Source organism: Kryptolebias marmoratus, linkage group LG7 (assembly GCF_001649575.2).
Source record: "Kryptolebias marmoratus isolate JLee-2015 linkage group LG7, ASM164957v2, whole genome shotgun sequence".
Lineage (NCBI taxonomy): Eukaryota > Metazoa > Chordata > Actinopteri > Cyprinodontiformes > Rivulidae > Kryptolebias > Kryptolebias marmoratus.
In genome coordinates, this window is record NC_051436.1 from 7,577,252 (window position 1) to 7,599,637 (window position 22,386).

Below are 22,386 nucleotides of genomic sequence, written 5' to 3' on the forward strand. Positions count from 1 at the left end.
TATATATATATATATATATATATGTGTGTATGTATGTGAATGGTTTTACTGATTGTACTTGTAAACATGGTACAAGAAATATTAAAATAAATTCAAATAGATTCACTGAAACGTTCGACATAATGACTTAGAATACCAGTAATTTATTTATTTATTCTACATGTTAATAATGTATGTTTAAAATAAGTTGATCACACATTTACAGCAGGCTACACTGCAAAAGTTATAAATCACATACACTTTTGCTTCCAAGGAACCAGACTTTGCTGTCCATTTAAAAAACAAACAAAACAAAAAACTGGTCACTATTTTTCAGGCTTTTGGAAAGTTGTTCAAAGGTTTTCTTTGGTCTTTGGCTGCTTTTTCATTCATTTTCTGACCAGTCCTTGTAACTGACCAGGACAACATACCGGGCAGGCTGTGCTTAAAAACAAAATCAGATAAGTGGACAAGTGGGAGACAAAAAATGGAAAATTATGTACAGCAGATAAACAGTTACTTTTTATGCCAGGATGAAGAGAGTTACATGGTTTATCTAACCAAACAAATTAAAAACTATATTAAAAAAATAAAAAAATATATTATGCACGTCACTAAAAATAAATGAAAAAGAAGACAGTCTTAAAAGATAACCTTCAGAGAGACTGAAAATGTCCTTTTTTTGATGAATACAAGAAAGTCTGTCACCTTCAGTACAAAACAAACAAAAAAGGGATGCCTCAAGAGTTTTGCACATTTCTATATATGATCAGTTATGAGTGGATTGCTGAAAAGTTATTCTCCTTAACTTATATAGCTTTGCTTTGATACTGTTTTAGTACAGCATAGCAAGCAGCAGCAACCACATTTAGAGTGGCAGGAGAAGCTTTACTTTTAAGGCTTTATCCGTATAGTGGTGTCATCATTCAAGAATATTAAGCTATTCAATTACCATTTGCTTCACTGACAGTGCTCTGCATGGCTAGCAATGTTAGCTCCCCAACTTGACTATTAATCACACCTTTGCCAATCACAGCAGTGTCAGGTAGGTGAGTCACAAACCCTTTGAATCTGACAGCATTGTGCCTTCAAATGAAAAATAATTTTTAAAAACATTAATATTAATACATGAGAGTAGAAAAGGTGTGGACAATCAGGAATGTCAGAGGTTGGGCAAATCAGTTCTTATCTAGTTTAATACTATGGTCCCTCTGTAGGGCTCATATTTTTCATTAAACTGCAGCACATGAATACTAATGGCCCCAGTGGCTTAATGGCCCTGCCCAAATCCCTGTATTTGATTTCTACTTCCCAAAGTGACCTTTTCCCATGTTAATGGGCTTACCTGTGCTGGATCATGTTGGAGCATGAGAATGGATGGGGTGACTTTGTCATTTTAGCTCATTCCATTTAAAGGCGACGTCCACATTTTATCATGACACATTCAAGCGATTTAGACAGAAAAACACCAGAAAGACAAACATGTCTGGCAGTAAGTCACAACCTTGTCATCTTGTTTAGTGGCAAAACAAGCCAGGAAAAGGTAAAATCATAGTAATTTAGTAAATTTTATTTGGGTTTTTCATTGTCTTAGTTAGAAATTATCACCTTGTTAGGAAAAATTTATATTCAACTCAGTTTAAAACAATCCAGGGTTTAAAAATAATACATTCTTAGCATTTTTTGATTTATTTTAACCTTACTTTCTTAGATTAAAGATGCAGCAGAAAGACAAGTGAGCTAAATAGCAAAAAAGTAAATAAAGGTTTGAAGGTTCATGATGTTACATTATAGAATCAACATATCCCCTGTTAAGTTTTGTTTTTGTTCTTTAGATCAGATCCAATTCTTAAAGTGTGCTTGTAGTATAAATAGAGAGAAGCAGGATTTATATTTTTGTCTTCTCCATAGATTGCAGGTTTTCTACAATATTCAATCACTTCTGCTTCTGGTCAATCTTCCATTGTGGAATACACAATGGAAGAAATGACAGCAGAATAAGTGTTTACAGGAAGTAGTCTTCATTTACAAATGTGAAAAGCTTAAACTTATTCATGCAAAGTTGTCAATAAGGTTCCAGCTGTGTTTCTAGGGATAGTATTCAAAGCAATACCATTGCTAGTTTTGGATTCTGCAGTATACCTAATAACTGTTTTACAGCTCAACCCCATTTCATAGATTGAGGTTGGCAGGGATCTGATGAAGAAACAAGGTAGCTGGAAGTGAAAATTTGAGAAACCCTAAATTGAAGACTGGACAAGCCATTTCCAGTTGGAATCTGAAGTGAAACTGCACAGTCTTTGGTGAGACGTAATGAATATTTCTACATATACAGGCACATATGAACATTTGCATGCCTTACCCAAATTTACTTGATTTAGAAAACATTGAAAATTACATCAGGAACACCATTTTTCCAAATTAGAGTCACTTTTCAATCCCAACACAAATACATTTATAGGTTTTAAGTTTTAAGTTTTTTTTACTTTGCTCAAAGTGACAAGTTAAGTCAATAAATCAAAAGCACAATTATTTGATGAACACTGCTCCACTTAAGCACTAGAAATACCCACCTACAGCTGACTTTTGACTAATTTTGAAGACCAAAAGCATCTTCTTTCTAGTGAACTTGGATTCATCCTTTTTACCTATTTTGGTCCTGTGGGACTTGAGGTCGGCCATCAGAAAGCTCAGTCTTGCTGTCCTCTTTTTCCTGTTGTCACTTTGCTGATCTGTTCAGGTGTCAAGACCCCAGTGCTCATTCCGTGACAAAGCTATGTGACCCCTACTAGTCCCCTAAGGCATTAAGGTGAAAGGGGTCAATGCACCACTACCTTCGTCTCTAAATGGATCTCCTTAAGAGTTTCTCATGGGATCCTTCATTTCCTTGCCTGGAAATGGAATACAAGCAGGGAGTTGAATGCTCCTTGCTGACAGGATGAGATGTGGCATATTTATCATGCTAGCAAAAATCACGTGCCTTTAGATTTGGACTATAATCTAAAAAACCTGAGCATTTGTGTTGGACGCAGTAAGATGTTAAGATATATGACTGACTCAAACAGATTTGCTCATTCCGGATGAAAACGTTATTCTAGGTTATCGTAGTTTGCACAAGATAGATCATTTTCATTATATTTGAATATTTTCAGCCCTTACTTACTTAGGCTATGCCTTGTCAAAGATGACATAAACATGGACAATGTGGGTGTCTTTCTGTGTATTTTCATCTTTTTTTTTGTGAGTTTCTGTTAAGATCTTGATCTATCATGTATGTTAGTGCAGCTTGCATGAATGTTAATGCCCTTGCTGTAAATTTATAAGATTTGAATGCTAACTCCTTTTGTCAGTGAATAGACAATTGTTGTTTGTTAACCTCCAGAAAGTTAGATTTTTTTCCTTACATGTAGACCTACACAACAACAGTGATAAAGGTACCCAAGCTGCATGCTCACTGTACAGCTCAGCCAAAAGAGACTTATAGCAAGTTTTCAAAAATGGATCTGATATATATTTTTAGAGACTTCAACTCTCATAATGTGTACATCACTTCTCAAAAATCTTAAAAGTACAAGAGTTCGACTTTCAGAAGCTTGGTCTATCGTAAATTTTCAGCTGTCCTCTTTTGAACTAATCCAATGGTGCTGGACCAATCCAAATAACTTACAGTCATGTTCATTCAATTTATTTGTGTTCTTGTTATCACCTTTCAAAGTTTGCAATTTTGTCTTTCCTTTTTCCTGTTTACTTGACTTTCCATCTCTTTCATGTTTCCCCTCCCACATCTTACTTTAACTTTCTTCCCCTCAAGGCCAGTCTCCATCACTACCCCTCTCACAGCTCGCTCATCCATAGTCCCCATCCATCACCATCACGCAGAAAGAAGAAAGATGGGAGGATGAGAAACTCAGACAAAGGAACAGAGATGCACAAAAAAAGGCAAAAAGTAAGTTGTTTGAAAAAGAGAGAAAGACACAGTGAGTTGGAGAACAAATGGAGGCAAAAGAAAAAGACTATAGGCAAAGATGGAGCAAACGCATGGGATGTAGGCTTGACAAAACTTGAAACCTGAAGCTTTAAATTTGACATCTCAAGGCATTGAATCAGGTTCAAAGATTCTAAAGACAAAATCTTTCAGTCTATGGAAAATTCCAACTTGGTTTACTTTGTCTTGTTTGTGCTCTAGGCTTTGACCTTTTGACAACCCACTCTTTCTTTGGTTGGAAAAAAACATCCAGACACAAACACAGATAAAGATGTTATACTGACTAACAGACACAGTCTGAAACACAAATATTTTATAGAACACCTTCTTGAGAGATGGAAATGCAATGATGGGCCAACAGGGGGAAAGAAGAAGAAAAATGAAGAAAAAAGTTGGTTGAAGGGGAATCAAAGTCAGACAGTCAGTCCTTGTACCATCCTCTAGCTATGCCTGGAGGCTTAAATGTCTAGCTGACAATGTCTATATATGTCAGTCAGAAAATAGTGGGCTTTAGAAACTGACCCTTACACTTTGAAATCTCAATCAGCTGAGATGGATTTCATACAGTCTGACACTACTGATCACTATTATTTTTTTTACATAGTGTATGCTGTTTTTCATTATATCATTTTGCTGTACCAATATATTTCATGCTTCAGCTTTTGTAGTGTGATATATTTTGATATAACTGACAGTGGCAGTTCAGATTTTTTGTAGTAGAAGGCTTATGTGGAAAGATTATCAACAAGTAATATCTTACCTGTTGTAGATAGCTCTTTGAAAGACCTTAGTTTGAAGAAACTCAGTTTAATTATCAGCCATTGCTATGAAAGTCAGGCAATTATGTGCCTACCTGTAAGTGTGTTTGTTTGTATGTTTTTGATCGCTCACAGCTGGAAAGTGAAAGGTGGGTGATAATGCTGCAACAACTTGCAACAACTCTGAAGTCTACTTCAAAAGATCTGAACTATTGCTTTCAGTGTTGTATCCATCCTGCTCACATTTTAATACTGCAGAGCTGTGGAAACCATATCCGTGATTTATTTTTAAGATGTGATAAATTGCATTTTAATCGTCGTGTTTATCAAAAATGCCAAGTGATGTTTTTGACTCCCTCATATCTTGATTTTTCCTTTCTTTTTGTCACAGTGTTTTCAGTCTCTTCTTTCCTGTGCTGCAAATATAATTAATGTCAGAGCGCAAGGAAGCATGTTACAGGTTTATGGATTTTTGATGGTAATCTTCTGGATTAATTATGTGATATATGTGCCTTGTTAAGGTAATCAGGCTCGGGTAAATACAATACATGAACTCTGATAGCAAACTGTCAAGCGTTTCTCCCCCTGCTTCCCTAAATCAATTTGCACCGTTCCCTTGAGTTATCCCTGCATCGTTTCACCCAGAGATTGAGCCAGGTATGAAGGTTGCACGTCTAGTGAAATAGCCAAAAAAAAGGGTCAAATGATTATGGTGATTACAATGATAATGGCGCCATAAAACCCATGCAATCACTCATCAGCCATACTATCATAGACACCTTCGCTCACCACCGTGTTTTGATGCATTTATACTGTAAATTCAGTTTCATCAACATGGAAATTGGATCCAGCAGAGGGATAGATATCATGCACGTGAGAAGCAGCCAATTCATTTTGATGAAAATGGGCCAGAGTCTGACTTGTGTGTGTCTCTGTGCATTAGTATTTGCATATGTGTATGTAAGCTCACAGATGAATACACAAATGGCATTTCTGTCTGTGAGGTGAGCTGGTGTTTAAAAAAAGGTGGGGGAGGCAAACAACCTGGCAGGGATTGTAAAGACTGCACCCAGACTGTGGACTCCCACCCAGTTCTGACAGTCAATCTTCCTTATGGAAAATGCCACTCAGCTACCGAGGTTTGTTAGCACGTAAACAAGTCTTTGGCCACCATGCCTTCAAAGGCATATATTTCCCAAGGTTTAATGGCTGAACTGAGGGGGGAGAGGCTGGAACGGGGATCCACTGACATCCCACCGGTCCCTTATACAGCCAGCTGAAAGGTTTTGCGCATCTTTTGAAAGATTTTCACACATATTTGCCCAAAAAAGATATATGCTCTTATACTGTCTCACCTCCACACACACACACACACACACACACACACACACACACACAGGTCACAGGGAGAAGGAAAAGCAGCAAGATATTTTCTGATACCTCCCTTCCTCCAGGGTCCCTGTTGACAGCCTTGATTTGAGTGTTGTGGTGGCAGAGGTACTCCCAGAGCTTCATCTGTACTAGTAAATCAACAAACTGTGTGTGTCTGTGCACACGCACATCAGTGTACATGTGTATGCAGGCATGCACAATACTGTGAGACTGACCAAGTGTGTCGGTAGTTTAAAGTGTCAAATGTGATTTAGAGAGTCAGCAGTTTGCTGTCTATTGGCTAAAATAATGACATTTTTGATCTTCACTGTGTTATTAATATCTAAAGATAAAAAATGTTCATGTGGATTTTGAAGTTGGGAATGGTCCAGAATTTCCAATTTTCTGAGTAGGAATTCCAGCTCTGGCAGATTTTTCTAACTTTGGTGTACAAATTAAACGCATTGCTAGTTCAAGCAAGGGTAATACTAAAGTGGATTATTGCCTACTGAAAACAACTCTAATTTTCAAAATTTCACATGATTCAAAATTGGAGGTAATGTTTATAAAATGGTATTAGCATGAATCTCAGTGAAATTTTTGATACTGAAGTCGTTTTAAAACGGCAGCAATCCACTTTGGGTTTAGCCTTACTGGGACTAGCTGATCTTTCATCAGTCTGGTCAGAATTAAAATCGATTTCTCCAAACTGAGGTACAACAAGTAAGTTATTCAAAAGATCTGACCTATCGCTTTCAGATATTGTTGGTTTTGTTTAGTTTTTAGTATGTGCTAAAAATTCAACTTTAAACCTGAACACATTTGGAGGGAAAACACTCTGCAGCTCTGTGCATGTATCCAGCAAACTTGTTTTGAGAGTAAAAATGTTGCTAAGTCAACCAACCATGAACAGACAGGACATTTTCCCTCTTGCATTCTTTCACTCTGGTGTTCCTAGGCAGACCGTAACATTGTTAGCAGAAGACAGTTTTTCTCTTCCTTGTTCTTTCTTTCTTTGGTCGGATAGTCAGTTATTGGGACTTCTGGGGTTGAAAACAGAGCAGGCACGCACGCACACAGAGGCTAACGTTCACACATACACAAGAAGCATCCACCGCCCCAGTGGATCTCAAGGCCATTCATACAGCCCCTGAGCGTGCTGAAGACTCCGATATGGCCTAGTGGTGCGAGCGACTCGTGTCTAGCACCATTGTCCCATATTAATACACTATCGACCCACCCAGACATGCTTTGTCAATGGAATGTGCCGCCATACCAGATTTTCTCTGGGTGGTATTGATGCGAGGGCACCGGAGGAAGGCAGTAATGGATACATAGTTGGCAATAAGAACCTCAACCAAGCATGCTAAACAGCCAAATCTGATTTTTTTTTCTTTCTTGTTCTGTGTTTTCTTGTTCCATAATCGTAAAGCTGCTCAATGATCAGCCTTACATCCTTATAGTCCTTTTTCTCAGACCAGAGGAGAGAGCCTGGGATGTCCACATGGGTTTCAGGTTTCAGTTTCTGGGCATGATGGATTATTTTCTGCCTCTTCTCCTCCTGTCGCCAGCCATGCATCTCAGCCGCCATTCTGATTTGGCAAATGGGAATCTATGCGTTTATATTAGTGGGTTTAGATAAAAATGGGTGGGGGTGAGAACAGGTTTGTCTCAGCATTTTGCTGTCCCCTGATGCCTTCTCTGTTTTTGAATATATCTTCAGACATCTATGTCAGAGGTTTATGTGAAGGGGACAGTGTTAGAACTGTTTTTCTATGATTTTAGAATCAGGTCTTTAAAAATCTTCTTTAAAAATCTTTAAAAAACACAAGTAGGTAAAAGCAGCACATTAGAACCAAAAAATGTGCTGCTGTCATGTTGCTGCCATGAAAGATGGGCAATCATATAACTATGTGAGTGTACTTGGTTTAGTTTCCTTTTTAAGATCTTTTCTGGTGTAATCACTGATTATAAAGACTGATCCCTATGGCGACCAAAGTCAGCTCCTATTACTGTAGAATGTAATTTTTTGAGTTAGGGGTTAGGTTGAGAGCTATGGTGTGAATTGAGTTTAGGGTAAGGCGAAATAAATGAATGGATGTCAATACAATGCCATAATAAGGATAGAAATATGAACCCGTGTGTGTGTGTGTTTATTTGTTTGTTTGTTGTTGGAATTTCTCATGGACAAATTTTAATGAAAAAAGTCATCACTGGATGGACATCTACTACTGATTAACTTTTGGAGTCAACAGCATTCATCACAGCTAACAGCTAAGCAACTTTAGCAAACACAATAATGCATCTAACTCAGTCCATTTTACAGATATTGAACTAAGATTTGTATGATTGTAGCCACGAGCCATTCCCACTACATTCTTGTTTAAAACCTTTGTATTACCTTTTGGAATTAACCCTGTCATCACACATATATTTGTGTGTGTGTGTCTACAGTGTTTTATGTAGGAGAAATGACAAGTTAAAAAGACCCTTCAAATGCATTTTTGAAGCAAATGTTTTGAGCTCAGATACAATGGAAGTCAGTGAGAGATTGAACGTGTGCACTTGGCACTCTTGATGGATTTGAGAAAAAAACAAATCCTATAGTAGTGAGAGACACACTAGATAAAAAAAAGACAAAATGGCTACATTTTGATGTATGAACTGTATAAGAAGTATAAAGATTGTGGGAATAGGAAGAGATCGTTTGCAATAGTTTTGGAAGATTTAGACAGCCCAAAAGTAACTATGTGTGACATCATCACACTAACTTTAACATTCTGTCATTAAATCTCCAAAAATCGCAAAACAGAAAACTACAGTTCTGTAAAAATCAAAAAGGTATCCAAATGACTTAAGTTAAGTCCAAAGTTCAGTGACTCACTTAAACCTTGAATGATCTTTCTGTTGTGAAGTGTGCCTAAGCTTTAAAGCTCCAAAGAGTTTTTCGAAAGCTGTGTGAGGTGTACCAAATCAGAAATTGTGATGGAAACAGAAGAATGCCCAAATAGTATTAGGGATGCTTATGAATTGGAGATTGCTTAATAAATCAGCTTTTAAAGGCCACCACAGCACATTATACACTTTATTTTGTTTGTTTTGTAAAATTCAATAATAACAAAAAGTGGCAGTAACTCTGTGTTGTGTAGGCTTTTCATTTTTACAGCCTTTTGTGGAACCCCCCCTTGTGACCCATAATACTAGGTATCAACCTCCAGTAAAACACGAGGAAGGAAATGAGAACAAAAGCTTAGCAGGTTAGAAAGCAGCTCCGAGAGACAGGCAGCCATGTTTCTCCACAGTGACAAGTATCAGAAAATTGCTTAATGCATACACAAGCAGAGAGGTTGGACCAAAGCATCCAGCATACAACAGTCCCTCTGGGTGTGCAGCATAAGGGCCCTGATGGAGGTCAGCTGGGAAGGCAGGTTAGGACTCTGTAACCAAGTCCCAGTCTACAGGGAGGCAGAGAGACATCCCACGAGAGCTGACCTAAAACTTCCACCTCTGCTTTTTCCTCTCCTGGAGGAGAGATCACTCGACGGACGGATGGATGGGTGAACAGATAGAGGGGCACAGCGGAAAGAGACGACAATTTCATTTCCCATCTGCCATGTTAGTGCAGCATCAGCAAGCGTTTCATTCACTAACCTATTTTGGTCTGTATTCCAACATTTATTTTTCCCTCTCTCTCTCTCTCCACCCGCTGGCCATTTCCCATATCAGCATGTTTCAATCATCAGAAAACAGGGGCGATGTGGGTTTGGAGATCAGGCAGGTGGTGTTTAGCCCTCATGCGGCGACACCCACCAGACCTTTCTCTTAATCTGAAAGGCTGAGTGATGAGTCAGCATGAGTAGTGCGAGATGTTGGGCGTGAGAAGTCCGGCTTATCGGGGTGTCAGCCAGCAGCTGGGGGCTGCATGCTGAGAGACCCTCGCTGGCAGCGGGGAAAGGATTGCCTTCATCAAAACATCCGCGGCTTTGGGTGACATCACAAGTTTGTCTGATAAATCAGCTGTGTGCAACTGAGAAGATGTGATAAACGTCCCTTATAGCAGCCAAAGAGTCAAAGCTAACTGTTTAGTTTAAATTAAATGCCTTGCATTACTTAAATTAATGCAAATCGTCTGCCTTTATTCATGCTTATGTTACAAAATGATGAAGGTATTTCAAACCTTGATAATTCCTTGTGTGATCTTCTAAAATTAGCAAGATTACATGTAATTTATTTGCACTTAAGTTTGCGGAGTTGATGACTCTAAGCTACTACCACACCATATTTTAATTTAATATCCATAAAATTGACTGAGTTTTAGACTTTTTTGTTTTTTCTAATGTGAGTCAGTTGTGGCAGCCATCTTGAATTGGTATCACTCCAAAAGTTGCAGATGTACATGAGGTTATTTTCCAAAATTTACATTAAAATCTTTTCAGTGGAACATGAAATATTTTGCTAAGAGACAAATAGAGTTGAGTCCAAAAGTTTATATATATCCAAGGATTAGTTTTTGAAAGTTTCATTAAAACGTGTCCAGTGATTTATTACTTTTTTACTAACAGAGCTGACTACAAAAGAGAAATCAAAATTTTAAACAAAATTATTGCACAATCAGTTAGTGCTTGGATTTTGTGTTGGGGGTGAATCTCAACTACTACCACACCAAATTTTAGCTTAGTGCCTCTAAAATGGACTTAGTTATTGCCATTTTTGTGTTTGCTAAGGTTTCTATGCTATTTTGAATCCCTTTGGCTTTAAAATTGAATTAGTTATAAAGGTATATTTACAGATTATTTTGGGAGAGTTTTATTAAATACCATCCAATGGTTTATGAGATATTTTGCAAACAGTCAAACAAACAAACATATAGACAGTCATAGGCAGAAACACTATCACCCGCTTTTCACCTTTTGTCAGGGGGCAATCAAAAACATAACGCAAATTTCATTCTCATCGGTTATAGAGGCCTATTTGATGTCGAGCTTCCATCACATCCTGAACAAACCGGAGCTCTTGAATACAATCATTTCCAGCTTCAAGACTCATCACTGTGCGAGCAGATTGATATGCTGTCCAGGCAAAATGGTGGAAACAACATGAGGGGGAATAAAGTCACACAAACAGAGACAGCTCATTAATTTCCCCTCCTCGTGTTCCGAGCCTGGCGACCTAAGTTCTTCCACGCAGTGTGGGGAAAATTTACCTCTTTGACAGAATAAGCAAGCAAACTCCTCCTAATTTGTATCGGCTCCAATTTGTTTTTGTTTTGGTGTCATCTTTATTTTTTATAGCAAATTACAGAAGGCCCCGAGTAATCTGGGGGGGGGGGATCCGCGGAATGATAATGAGCTTTGAACAAAGCTTTCTGCTTGGGGAATACGGGACGAATGTTTATGATTATTGGAACGACTCCTCTCAGTCAATGTTTTTCTTCTGCTCTTTCTCTCCTTTCTCCCCCCTTTTATTCTGATGAGCCTTCTGATCATCATAAATCTTGAAGCAGTAGTGTCCCCCCCAAGCAGAGCTACTGATCTTGTAATAGACTCAACCTCTTATGCAACCACTTTTTATTTTTAGGGTAAAAGAGAAAATGGTTCAACGAGCAGTGCCAAAAAGTCAGTATTTTTTCAGGGTAAACATAAATTTGCTCCAAAAACAAATACGGTTAACTTTCCTGCTCAAAGTAATGACGCTTTCCAGTCTTGATGGGATTTGTTGGATAAACTTAAACAGCCCTTAAGCAGCTTTCCTTTAGATACTATAAACTGTGAGCTTGGTTGCACAGAGAGAGCTGTAGGTACAGTAAGGCCACTTAATCAGTAGAAAAATATTGAGTGGAAGAGACTAATCAAATGATCCCTAAAAACTTGTCAAGGTTACACGAACAGATGCAATGCTAAATTCAATTTCACACTGTTGCAGCTTAAGGGGAGATAAAATAAAATTCACATCAAATGCAGCTATTACAGCCATCTGACTTCAACCAAACAAGGAAGACCACGCATTTCTCTAAGATTTATATTTTTTGTTTCAATTGAAAATGGTCTTTATTGGCCTCTAAATGGTTAGATTTGATTCTTGTGCATGATCCAATAAAATGAGTAAAACTACATGTGTAATAAACCCAAGAATTGCACTTTTAAATGGTCAGTTCAGTGTGTCTCTTCAGCTGAATCCTATTTCACCCCTTTCCCTTATTCTTTGCCCCTTCTCCTTCGCTTTGTGCATTCACGCCAACGGGAAGGGTGTCCTGATCCTTTTTGTGAGTATATAGTCCTTAATCCTTCCAAGGCCTTTGGGTCAAATTGACCCAAAGTTACAAGGGCCTCTCTACTTGTTTCATCTCTCTCTGTTTTGAGGGCTTCAGGAGGGTTAAATCACTTCACTGGCTCCCTGTTTGTAAAAGGATAGATTTTAAAGTCTTGTTATTGGACTATAAGGCACTAAATGGTCTTATGCCTAAATAAATCTCAGACTTACTTGTCAGGTATGAACCATCTAGAGCCCTCGGGTCATCAGGGACAGGTTTAATCAGTGTTCCCAGGACCAGAACTAAACAAGGAGAGGCAGCATTTTTATGCCCCTAAGACCTGGTACAGCCTATCAGGAAACCTGAGATGTGCAGAAACAAGGAGTTCTTTTTAAATCAGGACTTAAAACATTTCTATTTACTGCATCTTTCCCAAAAAGGCAGCGTTTTGACAAAATCTGTTCAATGAAAGGCCCAGGCAATAACATAATTTCCCACCTTTCATTGCAGCAGACAATAATTGTTGACATAGGCTGCTTAAATTTACTCCCCTGATTTATTTCAAGGACTGTTTGATGATAGAAGTACTTTTAATTTGATGGGTGATTTGCAAATATAACTTTGTTTTTCTTAATTATATAATAGGGTTGTTTTTGGTTTCACCAACTGCATATTACGAAAACTGTGAGACTAAACCTGACAATGTTTCCTGAAGTGACTTTAGGAGTTTGACACCCATGACATAGGCTGTTCTTGAGAAATACATTTTGGCTTGTGGCTTTGAATTAATAAAGATCACAAAAAAGGATTATAATATTTGATATTTGGAACACAACATTCTTTTAGAGCTGTATGTAGAGCTAGCCTATATACTAAAACACTAAAACAAAGTTCCCACAAAGTTTATACTGTTTCTTATGTTTCTTTCCTAATTCAAAATGGTAACAATGAGGCATTGACTCCAGATTTATTTTTGTTATATTTGCACTATTCATCCACATGCAAACTGAGTTTTTGGTTAGAAAAATGGATATCATTTACATCACTGTCCAAAGTGAAGTTTAAAAAAAAAATACATTTTTTGGTGCCTCCATGTGAACAGGAAGCAAGGAGCTTTTCAGAAACAAAGATGCAGTAGCTAATTTTGGGGATGCTCACTATCACGGTCTCCTAGAGCCACAAACAACCAAAAAAAGCTGTTCAAATTTATTTTCAGCATCAGTCTCACTTTATCTTGATCCTGTCACCATCAAACTTTGATTGTGTGCTAAAATAGCTAATAACTGAGAGGAAACTTCAAATAGTTTTGAAGGAAACCACAAGTTTTGAACGAATCTTTAGCCAAACTACGCATGTTCTTCCTCTGTATTTTGATATGTCGTTAATGTGAACGCTTTCACCATCTAGTGGCTGGGTATGAGTATTACAGTGTTTTTGTTGTGATGTATGAATGAAAAAAAAAACATATATACATAAACAGAGAAAAAAATATATCAGTTTAAAAAAGAATTATTGATGTAATTGTATGATACTCTGCTTAAATCATTTGTCCGATTTGTCTTTATTCAATAACGTGTTGTGTTAACAAAATGGAGACAAAAAAGTTGTAGCTTATGGCATAGTGGCATCAACAAACCAAGCTAGTATCAGAGGTTACAGATTTGTCTTTGGGATTTAAAAAAAAAAGTTAATCAGTAGAAAAACAAACGCAAACTTCAAAGTCGGTTGTGTTCAGAGGGATTCATGCAGCAAGTTTGGATGATACAAAAGTCCTGATTTAATTCGATATCAGGAGCAAGGGTGCACGTGTGTTATACTTTTGGGTATGTGTCATTGCGCATGTCATTAGCATGCACAGGAATGTGACTGATGACTTTCATTAATAGAAGTGACAGAGGATTAGGCCCCCTTTAGTGTTGCCGGCTTTCACCTTTACTTCACGCTAATGGTTTTTCCTTCTACATGCTTCCTCAAGGTTGACCCTGTCACTCCAAGTTCCCTCCTTTTTTTCCATCTTTTCTTTTCTTTATTTCTCATTTGTTACTTAAACGTATGCAGGTACACTTATGCCTGACAAAAATCTTTTCAGCTGGGGTCTGAATAAAGCTCGCAGCACTGCGTGTGTGTCTGTGTGTGTTTTGTGAGGTAAACAAAGCCCCGCTTCTTTTATTATCAATGAAGCATAACCAAATCAATTTATAAACAGCCTTATCTGCTCACAGGAACGCCGCTAGCCCAGGAGCGATTAACTCCAACTGCCGTTAACTCTTTGCATACATAACGACCGCTCTGAAGCTATTTAAGCACCAGCAAAAGGTGGGATGAAGTTGAGGGGGCAAGAAATGAACTTCATTTGTCCTCACGTGCATGCATTGCAAACTTGCGTATGTGTGTGTGTGTGAATTTGTCTGGGGAAAACACTCAGATGGGATGCAGGTATAAATGCATGGAGATATATGCTGAGGCAGAGTGCGGCGAGGAAGAGCGAGTCAGAGCCGAGGAGGAGGAGTAGGGCTTGGGGGTGGGGTGAGGTGGGGGGTAGAGGAGTGAATTTCGACATGTCATTTTTGAAATTGAGTTTTGATAACTGACAATTTGTTCAGCTAGTGAAATGTCAAGAGTCCAAAAAGATTGATGAAGTGCATAATAGATGTCTCAGATTGACTCGCCGCTGTGGGCTTGAGTCCCACGCACGCATCAGACCACCGAAACGATACAGAAATGAGATCTCTTGCACGTATACACACACGCACACAAACAGATACACACACATACTCGACTGCTGAAGAGCACCTCTGATATGAAAAACTGGTCCACGTCAATTTAGCTGGGGTAGATGGGATTTCTGCTTGAACACGGAAGTGTCACTCAAATGATAGTGGCCGACTGACTGAGGGCTTGTAGATTTATTAGGGGCCCGAGTTGTTGTAATAGTGTGTGTGTGTAGTTGTGTATGGGATCACATTAAGGTAAGCTATATTTTTCTGATTACCAGTAATGTGGTCAGCATTAACTTCATGCTCTTGAAACCCTAACCTGCCACAGGTTCTTACTTGAAGACAAGTACTATGGCTAGAATAGTTTCTTGTATATTCAGCAGTTTTAATACATATATATTTAAGGTTCAGTTGAATCATTGAGATTGTTTTTCTTTCACACATGTTGTAGATTTTGTTTAGATGAAAATATCTATTATAAAGCCAAACAGTGTTGTGTAGCAGACAGCATGTTGGTTTGTGTTATTTTCTTTTTTTTAAACTCAGTTTTGTACTTTCAAGTGAATATTATGAGTTTTGGATTTTGGTAATTTAGTGATAGATGTCCTCTATAGTCATTGGTTCTAGCTCTTTATATTCCACCTGTTTCCGTTAGTAATCAGCACACCTGCCCTTACTCCATAATCAACCTCCCCAGTATGAACTGTATAGTCTGTGTCTCAGTTTTTTTTTTATTTATCAAATCCTTGTTTACTTTTATATCTTGCAAAATCTGTCAGGTTATGTTCTCTTTATTGCTTGAAGGTGAAGGTAGAGCAATAATGTTTTTGCCCCATCTGTCCGTGTGTGTGTGTATTTGACTGTAAAATATCTCATGAATCACTTAATGGATTTTAATGAAACTTTCAGGAAGTAATTGTTAGGTTATCAATTATAACTGAATAACTTTTGGAGTCAAGAAATTCAATTGAAAATGTCCTCTAAAGCACTTCAAAGTAGTTTTAGCAAACACAAAAGCAAACATAATTGTTGTAGGGTAGACCTGAACTTGAACTGTGAAGGACAACATAGTTATGCATCAATTATAAAGAAATGTGAACAGATTTTCTGTAAGTTCAAAATAGTTAATGCATTCTATGTAGTAACTGGGAATGGACATTTCAAGCAATGGTACTCTTTAAATTTGTTGGTTAATATTTGATTATTTTTTAAATATCCCATGCAAACCAAAAAATGTGACAAAAACAGAAGAATAACAGTGAAAAGAAATAAATATGCCTTCATGCTTATGCACTGTCACCCCTAACAACCTAAATGATGATACATTGAAAAAACATTTCTGCTGGAGTAGCTTCAAAGTCTTCTTTAAAAAAAATCACTGTCAAAGTTTCTACAAATCACTATAATCTGCAAGACATAATTCAGGTAAACTACTGGGGAACATTTTACATAAGAAATAAAAACAGACTGAATAAGATTTAGAAAAATACCAGCGAGGACACAAAGCCGGGGTTTTCCAAATAAAAAATACTGAAGAATTATTCAGTGAACATCTCTGAGCTTATGTTATAAGCCAAACCTCTATCTTCTGTGTTTATCTTGCTCAAGGGTGTGACTCAAAAAGGTCACACATGCCATTAAAATGAAGGCATCTACAGATAAGATATTTTCACAGAGGTGACACTGCCCCATCTCAGCATAATGAGCCTAATTTCTATAAACAAAGGGATCATTTAAAAGTCAGTTTCAGTCATCGCGCTAATGAATCTTTAGACCAGGTGATGTAAATCTTTTCCACTGTGGGTTGGAATCTTCAGTGATGCCTCGCTTTAGGGAAGAGGTCCAACTTTGTCTGTTATCGGGGGCGTCCTTTGTAAGGTTGTGCGGATGCAGCACTCCAATAAGCCTTAAGGATATTGGGAGCCATCCAGGAAATCTATCTGACATAACAAAGGCGTTTTGAAGAGCAAAAGCAAACAACCTTGACAGCACTGAAGACTTAACTTTTTTTTAGTGCTGTTTCTTTTTTTTTTTGCTTCTGGATATTGACTCGTGTAGACAAACACTGTGGCTGTTGTGAGTGTGGCCCTGTGGAGAAAAATGGTTCCAAAGCTGAGCTGTGATTAATACAAAGGTACATTCATAATAAAACAACAAATTTGTCATTTTTTTTTTTTTCTTCTTCAAAGATTCTTCATGTTTGCCTCATGTGTGAATGCAGGAGCTGCTTCAGCTTTCTGCTCTTTTCGCAACTCCTGCTGATGAGTAATTTCATGAGTTCAGAAAAAAGATTTTGCTCCTTGTTGTGATGTGTTTCTGTGGAATTTACACATCCTAAGCATCAAAACAGTGGTTAGACGTGGTTAGACGTGGTTAGAAAAGGTAATTTACTCCACTTAGGTTTACCTGACAGTTGTATTTTTTATCTGTGTCACTTGTACTCTTGGAGAGGAGACCGTCTGGTTGGGAGCCACCATATTTGATTCATGCAGATGAAGCGGTTGGTGTTTTCAGGCCCTGATCTTCAGTGTGTGCGGAAGGTTTGCAGCCGTGTGTGAAGCATCTGGGATGAGAGTCAGCTCCTCTTAGTCTGAGTCTATAGTTCCCAACTGGAAAAAGGTGAAATACTTTCTCTAGGTTGGGGGTGAGTCATTTTTTCTCAAGCAGTGGATTTCCAGTACCTTAGAGGTTTGTTCACAAGTGAAGGTAAGATGGAGCAGGAGATGAACCAATGGATCATGGTTGTTCCAGTCTGTCGTGATGAAGAAAAAGTTGAGTAGAAAGGAAAAGCTCTAAATTTACTGGTCTGTCTATGTTCCAACCCTCAACTTTGGCCATTAAGTATAAATCATGACTGAAAGAAAGAGTTCTTGGATAAATACGCTTCATCTGTAGGGTCATCTGAAGGGATCTCAGCTTAGAGCCGCTGCTGTTCCACGATGAAAGGAGTCAGCTGAGGTGGATCAAACATCTGATCAGGTTGCCATCCAGGACATCACCCTCTGGAGGTGTTTTGAGCATGTCCCACTGGGTGGGAGACACCAGGGAAAACCCAGACCTTGCAAGAAGAACAATATAATCATCAGGATCCCTGGAAGAACTGCAGTGTTGCCTGGGAAAGAGATGTCTGAGTTTCGCTCTGTATCTGTCTTCTCAACTCATCCTCCTCCCTTCTTCTGTGTTAGCAAATATCTCATGAACCACTGGACAGATTTTAATGAGACTCTCAAAGTAACCACTGATGTATTTTTTCAACTGATTAACCTTTGATGTCAATCTGATTCAAGATGGCCACCACAGTTGATTCACAGTACACAACAAGTGTGAAGTATTTTTTAACAACATTTATTTCACTTATTGTTTTTATCTAAATCAGGCTCATTGAGTCAAAATGAAAAAACTGCACCGATTGTGATATACAGTGTAAGCGCTGATTCATTATTTACTCAGTCATAAGCAACATTTGGTAAAATATTTCACACCAAAGTAGTAAACAGAATCAAATCAAAACAAGCCTGTTAAATGATTAAGTATTTTTTATGTTAAGGAAGAGACCAATTCTTAAGTGTGCTTAAAGGCTTTTTTTATGTACATAAGTAAAACAAAATGCACTACAGTTTGGTGTCCTTTGTGTTTTGAAATGTTGGCACCTTTAATTTATTTATTTTATTTTTTTAATTATTCCATCTGAGCTAGTGAGGAACCACAGATCTGTCACATCAGCTGCAACAGTTTTCCAAAATGGCATAAATGAGAAGTGATTAATCATTGCTCAAACATTTCTCTAATTAGAAAATAGGCCGTTAAGAAGTGTTTCCACACAAAAAAAAACAACTTAAAAGTCCCTGATTTTTCCCCACTGTATGCGGGCTGTTTCAAGACTCTGTTGCAGCTCCTCTTTATCTGTTCTGTATGCCTCTAATGGCAGCTGATTGAACACCAGCTCTGACGTTTTGAGCTCAGCCACACGTGTAAACAGAATGTAACTTATTCCCTCAAAGTGCTTGTTTTCTCTTCCCAGGCAACTGGAGATTTGTTAGTTCTCAGTCTGATTGTTTGAAGCAGTTTTCCAGCACAGGAAAAACTGGCAAGCGAGTATTACTCTATCTAATTAATTTTGTTGTTATCCACACATTTGAAGCAATGAAGTCAGAGGCGCAGAGTGAAATTGTAGAAACCCAGGGATGGCGTGTGGATTGTTTTGAACATCTAAGTTTTTGTTTCATTTACTGAACGGGAGTGATCTGGTTTCCCTTCATGGTTGAGATCAATTCCGCTTTTTGTTGTTCATTTTTGGGTTTATTACTACAAATTCAAGAAATGGGGTTTGTTATTATAGCCCACCTTTGACAGGTAAAAGGTGTCTGTGTGTGTTTGTGTGCCTGTCTGTTATCAAAACATCTCATAAACCACCGAATGAATTCTCATGAAGTAATAATTGGTTGCACTTCTACCACTGATTAAATCTTGGAGTCAGCCTGATTCAAGATGGCTGCCACAAGAAACCAGATATTGAGATATTGAGCTAAATTGTGATGTGGTAGTAGCTGAGATTCATCCACAACACTAACACTAACACAGAGCTAACTGATCTCTCGAGATCCTCCTTTAAAACTTTGGCATTAACTTTTGAAGTCAACCCTGTTTGTTTGTTTGCAAAATATCTCATGAACCACAGGATAGATTCTGTTGCTTGTAATAGCCATCTTAAATCCAGATGAGTCTAAAAGCTAATTTGTTTGAGATGTACATCTAAATGTAACTTCAAAAGTTTCAATAAAATGTAGAAAACAAAAATGGTTATAAATCAGTCATTTTTACAGATATTGAACTAATATTTGATGTATTCGTAGCTGAGAGTCATTCCCAATACATAGTGTAAGCAAGAGATATATTGCGTATGTTGTTTTCAGGCTTTGACTAAAACAGCTGTAATTCATAATTTTTCATCATAAAACAAATGACCTTCATTTAAAACTCTGGCATGAAAGGTAATGGATAATACGCGTTTCTTCAAGAAACCCTTTAACATTTATTGTTTTTGATCAAAGCAAAATTTGTGAGCCATCTCTGTAGTTTATTTTTGTTTTCTTGTAGATTTAAATTTGAAAATCTACAAAGAAATCAAGCATGAATATATTACCAATTCTGATTTCCAGGGCTTTCACGTCTCAGCTGGGTGCCAGAACTTCACAAGGCAAACAATCTTTGTTCCCGCAGTTTATCATCGGCGTTGAAACCGCTGCACGTGCACAAACTACACACTCTGGGAAATTACGGGACAAATTCCACCGAACAACCGGGACATCTGCTTTTTTGTGTCTCCTCGATCGGGATCACTTTGATAACTGCGTCGTGTTGCCACAGAGGAGTTCTCAGTGATGCACGCAGACCCTGTTTCCAGGTGTCTGGAGGCCCCAGTGGCAGCCGATAGTTGTTTCATAGGTGGCGTGCAGCATGCCGGGGTCGCTGGTCCCTTCTCTGCCACCCCCTCATTAAGATAATTAAACTTTCCCAGCCTGCTGCACACAAATGGGGGATTTCAGCAGCTCCCTCCAAGTTGTAGAGATAGCTTGCAAATTGCCTCTGATTCGCCACCTGATTGTGCTATGATTATGTTGTCACTGGATGCTGTGATTATGATGGCCCATAATTGCTGGTGTGCATTAGCTGCTGCAAAACACCCGCCGATCCTTCTGCCTACCTGTCTGTGTATCTATTGACTTTGTCTCAGTCTAGAAGTCTTGGCTTTTTTTCTCCCCACCTTTTCTGTGTCACAGCTTTGGGCATATTTTTTTTTCTTCACTAATTCAGACAAACACACAGCAAGGCAAGTTGCGAAACACTTTGATGTTCTTTCACACAGGGCTGCACGCTCACTGTTGCTGTTCAAAAATTTCACTTTTCAAAGCACCATATGTCTCCAGATGATGTCTATGCTACTGCCATAGGACACAATTTATGGGTTTTTAAAAGTTATTTCTTTGTGAATAAACCTTTGAATATCTTCTTTCACCTAAGCATTTATTCTTGAAAATAGATTTTCTGAATCTCAGCACTTGTCACCAAGAACAACTGGGTTACTGAAATGGATACTTTTAACTGTTGTAAGTAAGTTTTTAATTGACCTCAGTTTAGAGAAATAGAGTTCAACTTTGACTGGACTGACGATCTAACGGCTAGTCTGAGCAGGGCCAACACTAAAGTGGATTGCAGCCATCTTAAAGCTGTTTGTATTCCTGCCTGTTCCTGGCTTTTCTCCTGTAGGTGAAGCTGTGAGCTGGCCGGACTGCTGTAGAGTATACTCTGCACTTCCTGATGCCAACTAATATCTTGCTCCAGCCGTCTCACCTGTTGCTCATGACCTCATCACCTGCCGCTACTTAAAATAAGCTCAGATCATCATTCAGTGCTGACCATATCATCAACACAGTGACCAGCAGCCACATTCTACCACTTGTTTTTGTTCCCTGTAATTCAATCTTGAGACTTACTTCTGTTCCCATTTTTTCCCAATGTGAAGACAGCTGGACAAAATTATTCCCAAGTGCTCTGGAACTCAGTTGGCTTGGACCTCCTCTGTGAAACAAACTTCATAATACTGATCAATCCTTGTGTAAAAGCTACTCCCCTGAACCCACCTGCCTGCCTACTCTCCACAGCTTCCTCCTTCTCATCTCAGTGGATTCCAGGAACCTTATTCTCCCTTCTTCTCATCTACAAGAAAATAACAAGAAACAAGTAAAACCTTTCAATTAATCTTTAGACACCCCTGCTGACATAGCTCCTCCTAATAATGACTCAAAACCACCTTAATATTCAATAAATCTGCCACCACCATCAAATTCTGAGTCTTTTGTTTTATTTTAAGTAACACGTCTTTCTACAGAATTAGCCGTAAACTTATCAATCCAATTTGAATGAAACTGTTTTTCTAAATTGAGAATATTCAATGAGTTATAAGAGTTCAAAAAGTTAGAGAAGACAATGATTGTTCATAACATCTCTACAAAACCCCACTCCAAAAGATCTGAACTTTCATCTTAATGATTTAAGATGTGTTTGATGAGATCGCAGTGAGTTAATGTTTTACAAAATGTACAAGCCATCAGTCAGCTTTCTAGTCATCTGACATCCCAGAACTTGAAGCTGCAAAATATATACATATATATCTTTTTTTCATATATTTATTTTATTTCAGGGGCTGACTCTAGTTGATTCCCTTAGTTTTTACCTTGCTGCTATATGTTCAAATATTCATTTTAATAATTCATATGCTTAAAAAAATAACGAAGGCAGGACTTAAAGCCCCCCTTCTGACTGCAC

The 22,386-nt window shown here is 38.1% G+C and overlaps 1 long non-coding RNA gene across 2 annotated transcripts in view; it reads left to right on the forward strand.

The window, feature by feature from the left end:
• The window catches only part of LOC112450450, a 112,161-nt gene that overhangs the window by 43,796 nt on the left and 45,979 nt on the right, over nt 1–22,386 (forward strand). The window contains exon 3 of one of the 2 annotated variants that reach the window (XR_005233445.1): nt 3,791–3,925. The exons of the other annotated variant lie outside the window; for it this stretch is intronic. This is a non-coding gene — a long non-coding RNA (uncharacterized LOC112450450). The remainder of the gene's footprint in view (nt 1–3,790; nt 3,926–22,386) is intronic. 2 annotated transcript variants of the gene reach the window in all.